Source organism: Otolemur garnettii, unplaced genomic scaffold (assembly GCF_000181295.1).
Source record: "Otolemur garnettii isolate 467f Iridium unplaced genomic scaffold, OtoGar3 scaffold00081, whole genome shotgun sequence".
Taxonomy (NCBI): domain Eukaryota; kingdom Metazoa; phylum Chordata; class Mammalia; order Primates; family Galagidae; genus Otolemur; species Otolemur garnettii.
The window spans coordinates 3,482,430-3,488,832 of record NW_003852476.1 but is presented as its reverse complement, the minus strand read 5'-3'; the positions used below and the strand labels follow the sequence as shown (position 1 = coordinate 3,488,832).

At 44.0% G+C, this 6,403-nt stretch overlaps 1 non-coding gene across 1 annotated transcript; it reads right to left on the bottom strand.

The window, feature by feature from the left end:
* Nucleotides 1-5,088: 5,088 nt before the first annotated feature.
* Nucleotides 5,089-5,217, bottom strand: LOC111726815. Its single transcript, XR_002774507.1, has one exon. It is a non-coding gene; the product is annotated as a small nucleolar RNA SNORA1 (small nucleolar RNA).
* Between the last annotated feature and the right edge of the window lie 1,186 nt (nucleotides 5,218-6,403).

Sequence of the window (6,403 nt, the reverse complement as noted above, 5' to 3'; positions counted from 1 at the left end):
GCCCCAAGCTGGGCGAGCGCCCGCGGCCCCGGCGTCCTGTTACAGCCGGCCCGCAGGCGGGGTCCTTGCAGGGGCCGCGGCCTGTCTCCTGGGAGAACTTTCCGAAAGTCTCCGAGCAGCAGCACACAGCTTAACCCTTTCCCCGCGCGCCCGCGCCTCCTGCCCGCTCCCGCCGGCGCGGTCCTCACTGTCCTGAGCCAGGTGCCGGGGGTGCGCACGGACAGCGCGGTCTGGTTGCTTCGCCCCACTCTATAAGGGCAAGCGGCACAAAGCACAATGCACTGTTGTTCCAAAACTCTTAAGTTTTGTTGTTGCTTTAATTTTTTTAACGGGTGTCTTACTATCGAATCCATTTAAATAAAATTAGGCAGGAGGATGTCGCTGTGCAGCAAGAGGCTGCAGCAATCTTTTACAAGCCTGCGGTGCGCGCCTGCGCGCTTAGGGGTTTTGTTTTAAGGTTTTTTTATTGTTCTTTTAGTCTGCATTCATAAGAGCTCTAACTATGAAATCAGACCGAATCTGAAGCCCAGTCCCTCCCATGAATCGCTGTGCGAGCAGGATACTGCCCTTGTCCGTGCCTCTGTTTCCCCATCGGTGAAATGGAGCTGCCAACAAAGCCCACCTGTCCACCAATTATAATGATACATTGCATTTAATATATATTTAGGAGTGCGTCTATGGTGAGGCTAGCACATACGATAAGTGTTTTATGAGCCGTAGCTTTTTTTTTTCTTCCTCCAGAGAAATTTGTAAAATAGATCTTCTTCCCCTTGAATTGGTGTTATGGTCATCTCTGTTGGGACCTGGGCACAGGGAATTTTAGTGGATAGGGATTTGAAAATGCTCATCTGTGGAAAGTTCCGTATATATTTTAACTAGAGCCTCAGAAATTGAATTCAGCAAGTCACAATTTGCTGAAGTCCAGGCAAAGTGGAGTTTGTCTTTCATCATAATTGCAGGCTCTTACACCTCGGCCCAGCTGATCACCCCTGCTGGGAATTCTCCCTCTTTTCTCCCCTCTCTGTGTGGTCTGACGTCTTTCCAAGATCAATTCACTCACTTCCCTCCTTTGAACGCCCTTTTGACTATATGAATATCTGATTCTTACCACGGCTACTTGCCTGGTTATTTATCTGGGGTGCACACACACATTTATGTATGCAGGCGTTTATGTGTATCTCTTCTCTCCAGCTACGCTGTGAATCTCCCAGAAGGCAGAGACTGCCTTAAATACCCTCTTAGTATCGTTGTCCTCAGCCCAGAGGCTTGCAAACATTTACCTGATAATTGCTGGAGAGAGACTCAAGGGAATGTTGATTGGTTGCAAATTGGTTTCATTAACATACTTTTTAACTAACTTTTAAGCTTACTAGTACCAATTTAATCTCTACTACAAATAGAATTACACTGATATTTACCAAAAAAAAAAAAAAAAAAGAATGCCCTTGCCACCCCTCCACATTCCTCCCCCTTGTTGCCTCCCACAGACTTAAAAGGAATTATAGCTGTGACCTTGATTCATAATTAACAAGACTGTGTATTAGATCAAGAAATGGAATTAGGTTCAAGTACTCATAAGCATACAATATGAGTTCTATTCAGGTTACCTATTCTCTATGCCTACTGTGTGCCAAACACTACTTCTTGATAGTACAGGAACTAATTTTTCTTCCTAATTTTAGTTAAGACTCTAAAGAAGAGTGGCTCTTAGCTCAAGTGGCTAAGGCACCAGCCACATACACCTAAGGTGGTGGGTTCGAATCCAGCCCGGGCCACCAAACAACAATGACAGCTGCAACCAAAAAATAGCCAGGCATTGTGGCGAGTGCCTGTAGTCCCAGCTACTTGGGAGGTGGAGGCAGGAGACTAGCTTGAGCCCAGGAGTTGGAGGTTGCTGTGAGCTGTGATGTCACAGCACTCAACCCAGGGGAACAACTTGAGGCTCTGTCTAAAAAAAAAAAAAGACTCTAAAGAAGAATGACTTGCCCTGCCTGCCAAATGCTGCACACCAGTGTCCTCTGTCACTGTTTCCTGCTACTCATTTCTGAGCAAGTTTCTTGCTTTCCATTTCTGAATGAGACTCCTTCCAGCTGGGTGGAGTCTATTGCTATGGCCTGTGTTATGTCACACATCGACAACTGTATTTATATAGTTAAGGGAGGGGGAAGCTAAACCATGTTTTTACACACTACTAATAAATCTTGCTAAGGCAGGCAGACAAGTGGCTATGTCTCCCACCCCTCCCACCTTCCTAACCTCCCCCCTAAATGCCACTTTGAGCTGGCTCATTAGTCCAAACCAAGCCATTTGCCCAACAGTTTGCACACCTCCATGAAAAAGCATTTCCAGAAAGTTTAAATATTAAAAGTAATATATTCAGATGGTTCCACCCATAAAATGACCAGGAAAAAAAGGTTATGCTTTCCAAAGTATCCATTACACATTAATAAATAATGCTGTTCATTCGCACGCCAATTAAAACAAACTGGGGCTGTCAAATGAAGTTAGAAGCAAGAAGCTCAATGCTATAATTGTTTTTCCAGGAAAACTCCCAATGTCATCAGATTAAATGAAATTGGCTGGGTTGCCCCTATTCTCTTTTTAAGGTAACAACCAATTTTTCTTCTTTCCAGTCTAGTTCCCTAGATGTTCTTTCTTTCTTTCTTTCTTTCTTTTTTTTTAGAGATAGAGTCTCACTTTGTTGCCCTTGGTAGAGTGCTATGGCGTCACAGCTCGAAGCAACCTCCAGCTCTTGGGCTTAGGCGATTCTCTTGCCTCAGCTTCCCGAGTAGCTGGACTACAGGGGCCTCCCACAACATCCAGCTATTTTTTTGTTGCAGTTTGGCCGGGGCCAGGTTTGAACCAGACACTTCCAGTATATGGGGCCGGCGCCCTACTCACTGAGCCACAGGAGCCGCTCCCCTAGATTTTTTTTCCTCTCTGTTTCTTTGTTTTGGTTGCAGGTATTCCGAAGCAGTTGAAAGTAATCACCCACCCTCCCATCTGTTGCCAACAGAACCTCACTCTCCCTATGGCTTTGATGTTTCTTTCCCTTTTTAAAGCAGATGCTGGTGCTTCTTCCTCCACTAGTGTTACTTCATTTTTTCCTTTCTAGTAATGTTTATCCCTGGTTAATTCTTTTGCCTTCCATGGCGGTCTCTTGTCTTCTCTGTATAAGTGATAATTGATAACTCCAAACGTGTGGCACTATGGATGGGGTGGATCTGCTACCGGGAGGATCTGGAGAGAAAGATTAATAATTGAAGTTGCCAGCATGAAAGAGAGGCCTGGCTGAATATATTACAATTGTGTAGCTTATGCTTAAAGATATTTCCTGGGCAGGGACTGGAAAGATCTCTCAGATGACTTAGCCCGACACTTTGCCCTTTAGCAGAGCAGCTCCTAAGAGCACCCTCACCAAAGTCAGAGCATCATTTTGCAAATGTCTGACCAGCAGTGAGTGTTCTATGGCAGCCATGCAAAGTAAAGAGCATCAGTGGCACATTTTGCCATAGAGCAAAGCAACAAAATGATGCTTTGCAGCTTTTATGGCCAAACACAAATGATGTAATTGGGAAAAGCTGTCTCTGAAGAGGAGGAAAAAAGTAAAGGGCAATCCTTTGAGTTGGGGTGATGACCACCATTTGAGGGGCTGGGATCAAAGCCCAGCCAGACATCAAAGCCCATTTGACTCTAATGCCAAAAGACCCACAGTGAATTAAATTTCATGTATAAACTAATTATAGCTTGACCTCACAATTAGGCTTCAGTGAGCATACGGGGGAAGAAAGCAGACATTGAAACAAAAGATCAAGAAAGAGGAAAGTTGGTAGCAAAACCGGGCGACAGCGTGGCCCCGAAAACCTTAAAAAATGCTTTTGAGGGCAAGGGAGAATAAGGGAATATCAGGGGAAACAGCACACTTCCCACAATGCTGGTCTTGTCTGGAAAGCTATGAAACAGCGCCTCCCACCCTCTTTGACTACACTCAAACCCATCGTCGTTCCTATCTTTTGGCTGCGTTTTACTGCTGTTGAAAAGATTCCATGGCACTAGGTTTTTGTTGAAGAAGCCCAAGGTGAGTTCTTCAGGAAGATGAGGCTTCCTCATACAGAGCCCTGGGGTCCACACTCTCCGGTGTCTAGGAGTGCGTTGTCCTCCCCCCAACCTCAGACTTTAGTCCCTTAGCTCTGCCATTTCCATTGGTCATCTTCACAGATAGAAGGTGCAGCATACCAAGTGTACATGTGCCCTCAACTACATACCCTGGTCCTACTACCATGAAACAGTTAAGATTAAGTCATCCCCAGGCACCATTAGCTACAAGTGGCTTCTTTAAACAATTGTGTTGGGTGCAGTTTGTCTTCACTCTGCTTTACTAGGTCCATTTCCCCAATTGTTTAATGTTGTCAATCTCACAAAATGACAAACCACTGCATACCTTATTTGATAATCACAGGATATTTTTATTCACATTTCTTTATAGAAACCCACTAGTGATTACTTAAAATAATAAAGTCTAAATTTATAACTTCATCTTTAATAAGGGGAAAATTATTTTTAAAAAGCAGGCATTCTTATAAGATGAAAGCAAATATACACCAACATCAGTATATTGCACCTCTCTGAATATTCATCCACAGATGTGTTTTAACCTGGTGTTCCCAGGTGATCTCTCATCCAAGTACTAACCAGGTTTGACCTGCTAACCTTCACGAGATCAAAAGAGTCATGTTCAGAGTGGTGTGGCTATGGACACATAAATATTTATTGAGTACCTAATCATACCAGGAACTAGGGATATTACGGTGCACAAAGTGGACATAGCCTTCACCTTCATGGCGCTTATAGTCTAGAAGGTAAACTGGCACTAATTAAGTAATTACTTGTCTGTGTTTCTGGATTGTTTAACTACTACAATTTGCAAAATAATATTTTAAAAGCAGATATATTCAAATGATTGTGTCTAAAGTCATTGCTCAAATGAAATCACAAAAATCTGTGACTAACCTTTATAATTCTTAAGTTTTTCTTAAGGGAAGAGTATCTTACATTTTACTTTATATTATCTCATGTTTTTTCTTAGCAAAATATTCCAGGCCTCATTGTCACCACTGCAATACATAAACTGTGTTAGAAGCATAACCTGTGTCTCAGTTTAGCCACATAAACAATTTTTGGACACCAAAATCAACAGTGCCCATCTCATATATATTTTTTTTAATATTAACTCTGCTTAAAGCTAAATTTGACATTTCTATATAAAGATTCTTGCTCTATAGCAAGACAATTCAGTGTTATAAATATCTCCCACTGAAAGGTAGTAACTAGTACATGTAAATAGCTTTAAAAGAAATAATTGATTAAATTATCTATATATTACCCTTTGCTTAGAATAACCCCAGAGGAGAAGGAGAAAGCATCAATCCTGCCCACGTGCTATGAGCGATTTCCAGCATGGCTTCTAACGATGTCTGCGCTAGCACAGGGAGATGATGGATGAAGTGGTGTCTGCTGGGAGCACTCTGGATTATTAACTTGCAAGCAGAGTCTTTCACTTTAGGATATAGATAGTTGGTCCAGTTCTTCCACTTCCTTAGCTCCTGTGAACCCAGCCTCTCTGGCAGAAACTGAACCAGAACTCAAAATAAGCTCCCACATTGAGTGTTGGGTGTTTGCCTGCAAGGCTCACATGACCATTTTAATTAAGACCCCTCTGGGGCCCAATGATCTCTGTGGTAAAGCCCAGAATTCCATTATCACCCGGTGAGAGGCTGAAAGCCCACAGCTGGCTGGGGCTTAGGTCTCCTTACCCCTCCCAGAGCCCAAGCGGCTTCTTCTAATCCCGTGGCACCTCGGAGGCGCCCTGGGAAGAGCAGCACTTCAAACAGAAGTTGTGCATTGGGTATGTTTGGGCTAAGGGGAAGGATGGGGGTTGTGAAGAGCCTCAGAGCCTCAGACTCAAAGAGAAGTCAACTGGATGACAGTCGGTGGTGGTGTGCGGCTCCAGCCCTGAGACTCCACTCCAAGGGATAGGAAGCCCAGGAGCTCCATTTCCACCTCCCTCCACCCCACGCAGCCCCCAGGGGATCCCTCCCTCCTGAGCTGCAATTCTTTGAACTCAGTGAGGACAGTTTTGACAACAGATGGAACAATTCCCTTCTGTTCAGTTTGGTCCTATGGAGGAATTTGGTTGACTCACTCTTGGCTTTAATAGAAGCTGTTTTCAGAGAAGAAAGCATCAGATTCTACCATGGCACTTATTGATGTGACAGAAAGAGGTTTGTATTCTTCTGCCCAAAGAGGGGCTACTTTGGATCGGAACTCAGCCTCACCACAGTCTAGCAGACTCCATAATGCTCACCATACACTGGTTTTGCCAACTTTGACCTCTCTCAGCCCC